Source organism: Xenopus laevis, chromosome 9_10L, assembly GCF_017654675.1.
Source record: "Xenopus laevis strain J_2021 chromosome 9_10L, Xenopus_laevis_v10.1, whole genome shotgun sequence".
In the NCBI taxonomy this organism is placed as follows: Eukaryota; Metazoa; Chordata; class Amphibia; order Anura; family Pipidae; genus Xenopus; species Xenopus laevis.
Window position 1 is genome coordinate 18323139 of NC_054387.1, and position 14154 is coordinate 18337292.

The following is a 14154-nucleotide window of genomic DNA, read 5'->3' on the forward strand; positions in this document are numbered from 1 at the left end:
TTCTCATGAGAAATTCCTTGAGGCCCAGTCAGTAGGCTTCTAACGTGCTAAGACAATTCAGTGGCTTAAGGACACGTGTTAGACTTTAAGCACAATTACAACCTTGGTAGGAAGAGTTGCTTAGGAGGACGATAAAGAGCTGTGGGCTTATTATACTAAGCAACTAAGGCAGAACCTTTTATGCAAGTCCATATTTGGTTCTTTATCTTTTTTGCAGGTTCATTTTGGTGCCCCTTTCTTTCTTTTCATACTCTGTTCTTTTCCCCCCCACTCCCCTGCAATTTCTCTCTGCTCCAGATTAAATTCTCACACAGCTTTTTATGTTAGCACTGGGCCCTATTGCACGTCAGGAATATCAGAAGTATAAGCTGTGTGCTGACATGAAGTAAAAGTCAGGTCCCCTAGTGTCCTGCTCACAAAAGAAACACACACATTTACCTAACCCAGACAGACAGGAAACAGAGAAACCATCTGACAGATTCCAGTAGCCATCGCACATGCCCCCCAGTTCCTAAGCCCTTTATAACCTCCAGCACTGAGCACACCCCTTCCTTTCTGCAGCCGACTCAGCTCAGTGCACACAGGTAAGTTGCCTCTACCTAACAGTTTGCAGATACTGAGCGAGCAGGTAGGTGAAAGCGAATTAACTAACGGCTCGTTAGCAAAGGACAGGGAACTGTTCCAATTTTACATTTAAATGATATTATCTGAATGTGTCCTTTGGCAGACGAGGTAGTTGGGGAGGGGGGGGGTCAAAAGTGTAGCAAACACTATTTTTTACTAGCTAAAAGTACAGGTATGGGACCTGTTATCCAGAATGCTCGGGAAGTGGATTTTCCGGATAAGGGATTTTTCTGTAATTTGGATCTTCATACTGTAAAGGGTTGGTTCAGCTTTCAGATAACTTTTAGTATGATGTAGAGAGTAAAATTTGTAATTGGTTTTATTTAAGGTTTTTGAGTTATTTGGCTTTTTATTCAGCAGCTCTTCAATTTGCATGTTAAGCAATCTGGTAGCTAGGGACCCAATTACCCTACTGATTTGAATAAGAGACTGGAATATGTATAGGAGAGGCCTGAATAGAAAGACGAGTTATAAAAAGTAGCAATAACAATTAATGTGTAGCCTTACAGAGCGTTTGCTTTTTAGAAGGGGTCAGCGACGACCTATTTGAAAGCTGCAAAGAGTCAGGAGAAAAGGGAAAATAACTATAAAAAATAAATAACGAAAACCAATTGAAAAGTTGCTTAGAATTGGCCATTCTTTAACATAGTGAAAGTTACTTTAAAGGTGAACCACCCCTTTAAGTCTACTAGATAATCATTTAAACATGAAATAAACCCAATAGGCTGGTTTTGCTTCCAATAAAGATTAATTATATCTTAGTTGAGATCACGTACAAGCTACTGTTTTATTATTACAGAGGAAACGGAAATCATTTTTAAACATTTGGATTATTGGATAAAATGACATCTATGGCCATTCTTTAATTTGTAGCTTTCTGGATAATGGGTTTCCAGATAACAGATCCCATAGCTGAATCTGCAATATTGGGTATGAACTTGCATTTGCCTATGTACAAAGCCAAGAACATTCCACTGGACTTTGCCCCTGATATCAGAGCGAGCTGAACCCAATATTAACTCTGAACTCATTTTCTGTTTTGTGAGTCATTTTATTTTTCTCGCGCTTCATTATTGATGGACACAGAAAACCCATATTGTTGGCGCTACAATACCAAATAAAGGGGAAGGTCACCCAAAAACAAAAGAAAATAAGTAGGGATACAGACAGACAATAGCAATGACCCTGAAATCACTGGCAGTAAAACCATATCGCAAGATTGCCTCTGGAAGAAATTTCGTGCGACTTTATGATATGTATTTACCGAGCCATAGCCATATATAGTAAATCTGTATCGAACGGGCCTCCTGCATTGGCACTGATTCTGAATAAGGGAGGGGGTGACCTTTATGTTAGCCATGGTATAGAATGGTTTATTCTAAGCAACTTTTCAATTGGTCTTCATTTTTTATTTTGTATCGTTTTTGGATTATTTGCCTGCTGATTCTTTACAGCTTTCAAATGGGGGTCACTGACCCTATCGAAAAAACAAATGCTCTGTAAGGCTGCAGATTTATAGTTATTGCTACTTTTTATTTCTCTTCTTTTTATTCAGGCCCCTCCTATTCACATTCCAGTCTCTTTTTCAAATCAATCCATGGTTGCTAGGGTAAATTGGACCCTAGCAAGAAGACAGCTGAATCTGCAAACTGGAGAGCTGTTGAATAAAAAGCTAAATAACTGAAAACCCCCAAATAATAAAAAATTAAAACCAAATGCAAATTGTCACAGAATATTACACTCTATCATACTTTTAAGTTATTTTAAAGCTGAACAACCCCTTTAAAGAATAATACTTTGTTAATCCTTATTAAACCAATTTTTATCCCTCCCCAATGATTAATGTTTTGTGGGTCAGGGGCCAATTACCTTCTGAAGGCCCCTCACTGCAACTCTATTCCTGTTGTTTCCCAGGTCCAGGCAGCACAGTTAGGGGCAGATTTATCAAAGGTTGTGGTGAATTTTCGAATTAAAAAAATTTGATTTTCGAGCTATTTTTTGTGTACTTTGACTAGGGAATAGTCCAAATTTGATTTGAATTTGAAAAAAATTTGAATATCGAAATGTATCATGAAATCTAAAAATTCGACTTCAACCATTCGCCATCTAAAACCTGCCGAATTTGAGCCTATGAGGGGCCTCCTAGAACCTATTTGGAGTCAATCGGTGGTGGACTTTGAAAAATCAAAGGTTTTTTTGGCAAAAAATTTGATCGAATGCGTTATTACTTTGATTCGTACGACTCGAATTCGGCCGAATACGGACCTATTCGATTGAAAACGGACCTATTCGGCCAAAAAAAAACTTTAACTTCATTTCGGTTGGACTTTTTGAATTTGAATTTCGAAGTTTTTCAAATTCGACCCTTGATAAATATGCCCCTTAAGTGTCACCACAAAGGCCATTCACAATGGACATACCACTCATTTCTATCCAGTATTTGCACCAATGTTTTCATCTCTCTGTCCCCCTAACTGATTTATAAACTCCCGCCCAATCAGTGTCCTCGCATTGCTCCAGTGGAGGGACAGAGAATATCTGCAGGTTTGATCCAGAATAAGCACATGGGGCAGAACCCACGGGTATCACACACAGACATCAGTGCATTGCTCTTCTCTTACATGGAGAAAGGGTGAGACTAAACCCAAAACGTTGTCTGGCCTAAATAAATTCAACTTTTTGCAGTGGTACCGTATTGTTTCTAGTATGTCTACTTAACCCTGGCAAGGTTTCCGGACTGCTTTGCAGCCAACTTACAAGGATATATAAGGTGGTTGAATCCCACACAACTTCTATTATTTGGGAGATCTTCTCTTACATCAGGGGTGTCCAAACTTTTGGCTTCATCGGAAGAAGAAAAATGTTCTGGGGCCCCACTCGAAATACACACAAACACTAACACTAACTTTTGATTTATTTTATTGTAAAAGAAAAGAGGGCATCATAAAACTAGTGGGATTTTTGACATTGTGTTTGAGAAACTAATGTATCAATATCTGGTTGAATGGAAGTAGTTGCAATTCTCAGTGAATTCTCAAGGTGCTCATCAGATAATTTGGTTCTAATTTTACTCTTAGGGGCATATTTATCAATGGTCGAATTTCGAATTGAAAAAACTTCGAAATTCGAATTTTAGATGGCGAATGGTCGAAGTCTAATTTTTAAAGAGACCGTATATGATAAATTTTGATATTCGATTTTTTTTAAAAAAAAATTCAAATTCAAATCGAATTTGGACTTTCTCAACTCGGTTGAATAGGATTGCCCGAAAACTCGAATCTCATTTGATTCGAATTTTAAAAACTCGATTCAAGTTAAAAACTCGAATCTGATTTGATTCAAATTTTAAAAACTCGATTCAAGTTTTCCAAAAAAAAACTTGAAAGGCAGGAAGGCAGCAAACCACTCCAAATTGATCCCAGGACATCTCCCATTGTCTAAAACAGCAATTCGGCAGATTTTAGGTGGCGAATAGTCCAGAGGGCCAGAGTATGATAAATCTCGAAAATCGAATTTGAATAACTAAAATCGAATTTTAAAGTGGACCTGTCACCCAGGCACAAAACTCTGTTTAATAAAAGTCCTTTTCAAATTAAACATGAAATCCAATTTCTATTTTTTATTAAAGCATTCATAGCTGTTGTAAGCTCAATTAAAAATATCAGCTGTCAATCAAATATTGTCTGCCCCGCCTCTATGCCTTAGGCAGAGGGGCGGGGCAGACAATTACTTTCACTTTCCATTCAGCACTTCCTAGAGGTCACTGCTCTCCACACATTCCCCCGATCTCTTCACCATTTAACCTTTAACAAAATTCCTTAGTCGAATTTGACAGTTTTGACCATAAAAAAACTTGAAAATTCTAATTTTCACTTCGACCCTTGATAAGTCAGCTCATTAATGTTATACAGGTATGGGATCCTTTATCTGGAAACCCGTTAATTCCAATTCGCTTCTAGATTCGGGTGCACATCATAGAGCCTGTTCACAAAGGCTTCTCCATAGTATACACATATCTTCCCAGTGACAGCACTCCATTTTTCATTAAAATTGCCTTTAAATATCTTATATCAGGGCAGCATTTTCTTGCATACTCTGAAAACCAGTTATCCAGAAAGTTCCGAATTCTGGGAGGGCCATGTTCCATAGAGCCCATTTTAAGCAAATAATTCCAATTTTTAAACATGATTTCCTTTTTTTTTATAATAAATGAATACAATGTACTTCCATATTCCAATCCCCCCCCCCCATTGCTAATATCTCTGCCTTTCCACACCACTCCCCCACCCTCCCTAACAGTCTCAATCACCTGGATTACCCCATCTCCTCCATCTTCCCTACCCTCCCTGGCTGTCTCTCACTCTCATATACAGGACTGGCCTTCACTGACCTGAGTGGCCATGACATGAGCACTTCTGCCCCAAGGACTGTCTGACCTGAGAATGGGGAGAAATGAACATCAATCTCAGGTTTGTCAGCCCATGTGGCAGTGGTTGGCAGCAACAATAAGAGGTGCCGCTAGGCCAGAGACCCACCTCCAGCTACAAGAAGCTCAGAATCCAGTTCAATGACCTACTGCTACTAATTGGACAGTGAATGGAGTTACCAGACCCTGCGGCTGCAGGGGGGCGCAGGAGGTATAGGGAGCCCCATGATGCCCTAATTAATGAGAATAATGAATATATACTGGTAAAACAGGACAACATCTGCATATATTGGGGGCCCTAAAATGAATCTGCTGTGGGAAGATCAAACCATTAACGTAGTAAAGTAAAGTAAAGGAGTTTATAGAACAGGAGCCTGTAAGTAGGGACAGCAGTGATATGCCTATGATTAAGTATCTGAGAGATATGAAACGTGTAAGGCGGTGAGGTTGTATCCTTGAGTTCTATAATAAACTACTTTATGTTTTGACAAGCCTGCCTGGAAGACTGGTCTCTGCTAATGTCTGCCCTTTTTCTTTATACAGCAGTGATATGACTTGTCCGATTATAATATCAAATCTTAATCACACCATTCACTATAACCAGGGGTCAGCGGCACAGCTATAAAAAAAAAGCAGAGCCTGTGGCAGCTGGTGTACCCGGGAGATATTCAGCAGTTCTCCAGTTCTCAATGGAGCAGTGGCTGATCAGAAGTTTCAATATATTTTTATGAAAAATGTCTTATTCCCTAAGTGGGGCCCAGTAACTTAGTTATACCACTTCCAGGGTATAACCTAACCTATAGTAGCAGAAGAATAATAATCTATGGTAAGGCACTGTGGCTCTAGGATAGCAGGTATAGTAGGGAGAGATGGTGCCTATAGTAACAGTGGGGATAATAGTCTCTGGGAAGGGAGTGTGACTGTGGGATAGCAGGTATAGTAGGGAGAGATGGTGCCTATAGTAACAGTGGGATAATAGTCTCTGGGAAGGGAGTGTGACTGTGGGATAGCAGGTATAGTAGGGAGAGATGGTGCCTATAGTAACAGTGGGATAATAGTCTCTGGGAAGGGAGTGTGACTGTGGGATAGCAGGAGGTATAGTAGGGAGAGATGGTGCCTATAGTAACAGTGGGATAATAGTCTCTGGGAAGGGAGTGTGGCTGTGGGATAGCAGGCATAGTAGGGAGAGATGGTGCCTATAGTAACAGTGGGGATAATAGTCTCTGGGAAGGGAGTGTGACTGTGGGATAGCAGGCATAGTAGGGAGAGATGGTGCCTATAGTAACAGTGGGATAATAGTCTCTGGGAAGGGAGTGTGGCTGTGGGATAGCAGGCATAGTAGGGAGAGATGGTGCCTATAGTAACAGTGGGATAATAGTCTCTGGGAAGGGAGTGTGGCTGTGGGATAGCAGGCATAGTAGGGAGAGATGGTGCCTATAGTAACAGTGGGGATAATAGTCTCTGGGAAGGGAGTGTGGCTGTGGGATAGCAGGCATAGTAGGGAGAGATGGTGCCTATAGTAACAGTGGGATAATAGTCTCTGAGAAGGGGCTGTGGGACTGTGCATTTTTCTGGTCCTCCTGAAAGACATAAAATAGGGATTCTACTGTATATTAAGTGCAGCGGAAGAACGTAATATGTAATACATTGATGGTGTCTGTGTAACACTAACCACTCTTGGATCCCAGAGGAGTATTTCATGACATGTCTATTTTAGCTTTCCTGTCTTATTTTGCCTTTTTGTACCCAGGCCGTTATTTGTGGGAAGGCCATAAAGGACAGCAGGATTTTAGGGGCTTCAGCACTGGGAGAATGCAGGAGATTTGATAGTTTTTTAAAATTTCCCAAGCACCAGTCCAGTGTTCTGGACCTGAAGAAGGAAATTTGCAGGTGTCAAGAAGGTGGTGGGGGCGACGAGCAGAGGCAGGGCCTAGGGGCGCCAATGAGTAAATCTGTCCCTGTTTGCACCTAATAAATCTCTGTCCTGGCTAGGGTTGCCACCTGGCCGGTATTTTACTGGCCTGGCTGGTAAAAACGATGGCTGATCCCAATGTTATTAATAGGGAAAAAAAGATAAATATATAGGAAAGCCATCATTTTTTCCAAAAAAGGTGGCAACCCTAGTCCTGGCTAACTTGAATGCCTTGAAAGCAAGAAAGCTGTTAGAGGAAAGAAGAAGCAGGTTCCCAAGCAACTGCCCTCACTTCCAAAGTCTGCAGCTCACTGGCAGCAGGGGGACTGGCTAATCCAAATAAGTTCAGCACGGCTGAGACAAAAAAACAACCAGGCCCTAGACAACTGCCCCCCCATTGAGGCCCTGAATATGTGCCTGCTTTGTCCCCCTTGTCAGACTGATTATTCTGCAACCAGTTTAAAAATTAAATGTATTTGTATTATTTGTACAACACTTATTTGTACAGGCGGATGCCTGCCTCATATTGTAGCAGGGGTGCAGAGGGTTAAGAATGAGAGGTCACGTGACAAACCCCCTTTGTGGGTGTGGAAAAAATATTGAGAGGAGTTGATTGGTGGAAATAAAGCACTGCATTTGATTTTCTTCTCCTGCTTTCAGCAATGGCAGCTGCCGATATAGGAGACGAGCTGAGCTGCTCCTTCTGCCTGAGCATTTATACTGATTCTGTATCCCTACACTGTGGCCATAACTTCTGCCGGGACTGCATTGGAAGGATGCTGGACACCCAAGAGGGGTCTGGGGGTTATTCCTGCCCCGAATGCAGAGCAGAGTATGAGGGCACCCTGCTCTGCAGAGGAACAGGAAGTTGAGGAACATAGCAGAGCGATTCCTTTCTACTCACCCAGAGCATCATGGGACTGGGATCTTCTGCACTCATTGTGTCCATTCCCCTGTACCTGCTGCTAAATCCTGTCTCCTGTGTGAGGCTTCTCTGTGTAATACCCACGTGAGAGTGCACAGCAAGTCAGCAGAACACATCTTAATTGAGCCCACCACTTCCATGGGGAACAGAAAATGCTCTGCACACAATAAGCCCCTAAAGTATTACTGTTGTGAAGATGGTGCCTGTATCTGTGCTTCCTGCTGCCTGGCCGGAGAGCACAGGGGCCACAGGGTGGAGCTGCTGAATGAGGCCCCTGAGAAGAAGAAAGAGAAACTGAGGAATGTTCTGAAGAAAGTGATCCCAGAGAGAGATGAGACTGAGAGAGGAGCCCAGAGACTACGAAAGCGCAGGAGAGAAGTGACAGAGAAAGCAGCCAGTGAGACAGATAGAGTCACTTTCCTGTTTATGGATATTAGGGAACAGCTGGAATCCCTAGAGGAGCGACTCCTGAGTGACATCTCCAGGCAGAACGAAGAGCTTTCCCTCCAAGTCTGGGAACAATTTCAGCAGCTGGAAATAAAGAAGGCTGAGATGTCCAGGAAGATCCGTCACATTGAGGAGCTGTGCAACATGGCAGATCCTCTTACTGTCCTACAGGAACAGGAATCAGATGGAGCTGCCTTTTGTGTGGCTGAGGGGGCAGATAATGAGGGCAGAGAGAGAGATGATATAAAGGTTCCTGCTGTAGTGGATCTGGATTGGATCTCGGGGACATTACTCACAGGCTTAGATGGGATTGTGAATGGGGTAAAGGAAAGGATCTATGGGCAGGAGGCTACAGACCTGGTACTAGATATAAATACAGCTGGTAAATATGTCGCTATATCAAGGGAAATCTGCATCATGTGCAGATACAGACCAGCGTCACCCACAAACCCCAGATAGTTTTCAGTATTCTCAGGTTTTGAGCACCAAGGGTGACCTCTGGGTGACATTACTGGGAAGTGGAGGGCAGTGAATCCCAGGACTGGGGGTTAGGGGTGGCCTATCGCAGTATTGAGAAGCTTGGGTTCCAGTCTGTGTTTGAGAAAAATAACGAGTCCTGGTGTTTGTACCAAGGAGACCTTGATGACTGTATAACAAAGCACAACTATGAGGTAACATCGGTTTCTCCCAGAATATCGTGCAATAGATTTAGAATCACACTGGACTATGAGGCCCGGCGTTTGTCCTTTTATGAGCTGAGTGAGCCAATCAGACACTTACACACCTTCACTGTCTCCTTCACTGAGCCCCTCCATGCTGCATTTGGGATATGGATGGATAGTTGGGTGAGAGTCATTAGTTAGGGCCCTGAACTTATTTTATGTTGCCTACGCAAACAACGTTAGATAATTCCAACTAATTCCTACAATCCTACAGTGGTCAGTTCAACTTATTAGAAGACATTTTTAGCTAGAATGTTGATAAATCTGATTGAATGATGTATGCATTTATGTATGTATAGCTTCTACTGATTTTAAACCATTTGGCTAAGCCAAAACAATCATATCAACAGAATATACAGATATGGGACCTGTTATCCAGAATGATCGGGATCTAGGGTTTTCTGGATGACAGATTTTCTGTAATTTAGATCTTCATACCTTAAGCCTACTAGAAAATGATGTAAACCCAATAGGCTAGTTTTGCTTCCAGTGAGGATTTATTATATCAAGTACGAGCTACTGTTTCATTATAACAGAGAAAAAGGAAATACTTTTTCTGGATAACGGATCCTATACCTGTATATTAATTATGCTGCCATGTTCAATCTGTCAGAAACTTGGGGGGGGCATTATTATATCAGATCTGGGTACCCCTGGAAATAGGTATGGCAGTGGGGGCTTCAAGGGTAACTCTCAACACAGCTGGGCTAACTAAATTGTTAAATTACACCATTGCAGTCACTTAAAGCAGCCAATCAGCAATTAGCCTGCTACAAGTTAGGCAAAAGTCTGATTGGTTGCTGTAGGCAACCAGTGTCGTACTGGCCCACCGGGATACCAGGAAAATTCCCAGTGGGCCCAGTTGTCAGTGGGCCTCATGCTGCTAAATCTTTGGACTATTTCATGGCCATTCTCTATTTCTATGAGAACAAAGTGGCTAAATAGATGAAATAATAGATTATAGTATGTAAAGAAAAGAGACTAGGAGAATAGAGGTTGAGTGAGGAGAGGAAGAAAATAGTACTGAGGGTGGGCCCCTGGTCTAAGGTTTTTTGGTGGGCCCCTGGTCTAAGGTTTTTTGGTGGGCCCCTGGTGTCCCAGCCTGACACTGTAGGCAACCACACCACCACAGTTAGCCCCATATATTTTGAGTAATGCAGGTACAAGTGTATGCATTGACTCCATTGTATTCAGCTTGGTTGTACCCACAAGAATTTACACATGCATTAGAACACAACTGTGTTTTGTTGTTTATTACATACCTGGCGGCAATGAAAGCCAAGGTACCAGTGCTTCTAAGCAGCAGGTGTACAATATTTGGTAGGTGTGCATGTGCAAAAACTGTGCTCCTGCTTTAATTGGAATACAAGTTATAGATCATAGGGTCCCTGCCCCTGAACTGCTTGGTACAGTCCTGCGGGGTGCAGGACTGCCTATCTGGTTATATAATAGATTAGAGTAATGTAGTGGGACTGGTGGCCAATAGCATGAACTGTTTTTGTTTCTGTCTGTTTTCATTTCCTAATAAGAGTGTAAGCTCCTTGGGGCAGGGACCCCCACCCCAACTGTGTATTGAAAGCGTTATGCTCTTAAGCATAGATTTATCTTGTTACTTTACATAACTATACCCCTGTCTGTATTTGCACCTTGTAAAGCACTGCCTACAATTGTAGTGCTATATAAATAAATTAATACATACCATGCTGTTTTTATTCATCACACTGTATGATTTATGTATGAAAATCATATATTCACAATAAATACATCTGATGTTCATTCTGGTGCTCGTGTGAAAGAGTCCCTATAAACAAAGATCTGGTCACCTGCTGCCAAGGAGCCAACAGCCCCCTCCAGATTGGGCCCCAGTATTACTGAGCAACAGGCTGGCAGGAGTTTGGTGGGATTTTCTGGCAGGAAAATGCAGTATATTTAACCAGCAAGAGTCGCAACAGATGCTTCTGAGCTGGAAACAAGATGTAACCCTTCTTGTGCTGGAACTTGTCACACAGTGGCATAGAGGGTAATGGCACAATAGGAGGTCGTATTTGTTCCTCTGGCGATTTAATGTTCCTAGGGAGTGGAAAAATGCTACAAGTCTCCCCCCCCCATCCAAGTGAATTGCTGCAATTGTGCCTTATACTGCTTAGCGACTTAGTGCCTATCACTCACAAATGCAGGGCTGCATGTTTGTAGCATTTTGTTGTCCCCTTCCCTTAGAGCAATAATTTACTGTGGGGGGGGGATTAAATTGCTGCCTTTGACTCCATGTGCTAGAGTCCTGCAGCGGGTCAGGTACCTGCGAGTTACCCACAAAAACCTGTTGTACCCTGCGGGTAGAAGTTCTGGTTGCGGATATAGACGTGGGTCGTTGACTCTGCGGGTTTGCAGGTCGGGCCGTCAGTCTTCTCAATAGCAATTTTTACTTTTTTTTTTTATCACGTCTACTTCCGATAATGTCACTTCCAGTTTACGACAGCACTTCTTGTTTTACTCCTTTTTTTCTGATCACGCCTACTTCCGATGAAGTCACTTCCGGTTTACAATGACAGCACTTTCTGATTCTTGATGGTCAGCAGGTCGCGGGTCCGGGTTGCGGATAAGTTACTTGTGGGTTGGGTCCAAGTGGGTAAGAATGCAGGTTGCGAGTCCGGGTTGCGGATTGCAGGTACGGGTCGGGGTTCCAAAAAATGGACCCGTGCAGGACTCTACCATGTGCTGTTGCCCTTGCTTTCTTCACATTAGCACAAGGGGAAGCAAACAAGTAATAGTATGTAGTAATGCCTTAAACTCCAGCGCTGCGCAGTATATTGGCGCTCTAAAAATACTTGATAGTAATAATAATATTTGGTGTTCGGTGCACAGGGGAACAGTCATTAAGATGGCCATAGATGCAAATATACCATCATACGAAATGACGGTTTGTACGATTTTCAAACCATGTGTGGAGTGTCCCCTCATTTTATGTAGCATGGCGATCGGACAGGTTAAAAGATTTATATCGGCTAATGATATTATCTGTGCATGTATTGTCTGATGATCTGGCTGTCACTACTATTTGTCGGACATACGTTTTGTACGATTGCTGCCTGTCAATTAATGGCCTGAGCATCGTGTGACTTGTTTTATATTAATCTGGTTAGTTGCTGGTCGGAAGATTGGCACAGACGAGTGTTCGTCTGACATAGGCTAATAATCTCGCTACAGGCAGCTTTACCCCTCAACCTGTTTTCACCATAGTTACTTAGTAGATGAGTTTGAATCCGGAATGTGCCCATTAAATAATCTTCCAGTTATATGGAAGTTGGAAAGTGGGTGCCTAGCAGTAACATTGTATCCCATATAAAGGAGTGCTGATATGGCTATACCAGTTTTAATGGAAGTTGAAGAGTGGGTGCCAACCAGTACTCTAGCAGTAACATTGTATCCTAGATATAGGGGTGCTGCTATGGCTGTAACAGTTTTATGGAAAATTAAGTGGGTGCCAACCAGTACTCTAGCAGTAACATTGTATCCTAGATAGAAGAGGCACCTCAACGACTGTAACACAATTACATGGAAGTTGAAGAGTGGGTGCCAACCAATACTCTAGTAGTAACATTGTATTTCAGATATAGGGGTGCTACTATGGCTTTAACAGTTTTATGGAAGTTGAAGAGTGGGTGCCAACCAATACTCTAGTAGTAACATTGTATTTCAGATATAGGGGTGCTACTATGGCTTTAAGAGTTTTATGGAAGTTGAAGAGTGGGTGCCAACCAGTACTCTAGCAGTAACATTGTATTCCAGATATAGGGGTGCTGCTATGGCTGTAACAGTTTTATGGAAAATTGAGTGGGTGCCAACGAGTACTCTAGCAGTAACATTGTATCCTAGATAGAAGAGGCACCTCAACGACTGTAACACAATTACATGGAAGTTGAAGATACTTCCATGTAATTGTTAATACTCTAGTAGTAACATTGTATTCAAGATATAGGGGTGCTACTATGGCTTTAACAGTTTTATGGAAGTTGAAGAGTGGGTGCCAACCAGTACTCAGAATATTGTATCCCAGATGGAGGGGGCACTGCAACGACTGTAACACAATTATATGGAAGTTGAAGAATGGGTGCCACCCACTACCCTAAAAAAACATTGTATCCCAGATATAGGGGTTCTGCGAGGGAGTTAATATAAGACACAAGCACAAGGCTCCTGCACTGAAACATTTAATATACAGTAGTGTTTCCGCTTGTTGCACATCCTGGTTTCATTTCACAGGAGAAAGAATATTCAGACAAATATATCATGACATGCTATAAACAGGGTAGGATTCTCTCCTCTGTGGATATTCAGAAGGACCCTGGCATCTCCCCCATTACCCATCAGCCACTGATTGGCCTACATGTTCCCTCACCCAGGGCAGATTATCAATGATTCCTCCCCCCAATCACGATTGCCATGGAGTGTGAGCCCGGTGAGGTATAAGAGGGGGACCTAATTCATGGGAAAGTGCTGAACTTGTGGACCATTTTGGTGTACGTATCTTGGATCAGCAAAAACCTTCTTTTACTTAGTGTCTTGCAGGATATGGTTATAAACACCCACACCCAGCAGTCAGTCCTGATAATGTATGCATACCCAGCCATGAATATATGCCTCCCTGATCTCTAGTTGGACCCTCTAGTGTCCTATTCCAACAGTATTTGCCATAGTAATGTCACAATAAAAGCAACAAGAGGTTGTGTCAACAGCTAAATAGATCCACTTGTTTGGCAAGGGTACCAGGTACTGGGCCAAACTGAGCCATTTGACTGGCAACAAGGCCAAACACTGGATCTAGGAGCCTGTACAGACCCATCAGTAAAGCATGGTATCGGTGGCCCAATACAGTCCTCCTTTGACAGCATTAGCCAAATAAATGCGGCCCCTCAGACAGATTTTGGTCAGGCAGGCTGACAGATTGTGTCCCCATACATTGGCCAATATACTACTGACAGTCTGGAGACGGCAGTAATTATCAGCTCAGCTATAGCCATCATGTTAACATGCATTGAAATCCTGTTCACTTTTTGGTTATACTGGTCCCTTAAGTAAAACTTCATCTTTAATCTGCCCC

General features: G+C 42.4%; 1 protein-coding gene and 1 pseudogene across 1 annotated transcript in view; one reads left to right on the forward strand and one right to left on the reverse strand.

The window, feature by feature from the left end:
- LOC108701997 (traf2 and NCK-interacting protein kinase) overlaps positions 1–14154 on the reverse strand; it is a 1005599-nt gene that overhangs the window by 179265 nt on the left and 812180 nt on the right. The window lies entirely within an intron of this gene.
- Positions 7536–9496, forward strand: LOC108702046 (annotated as a pseudogene).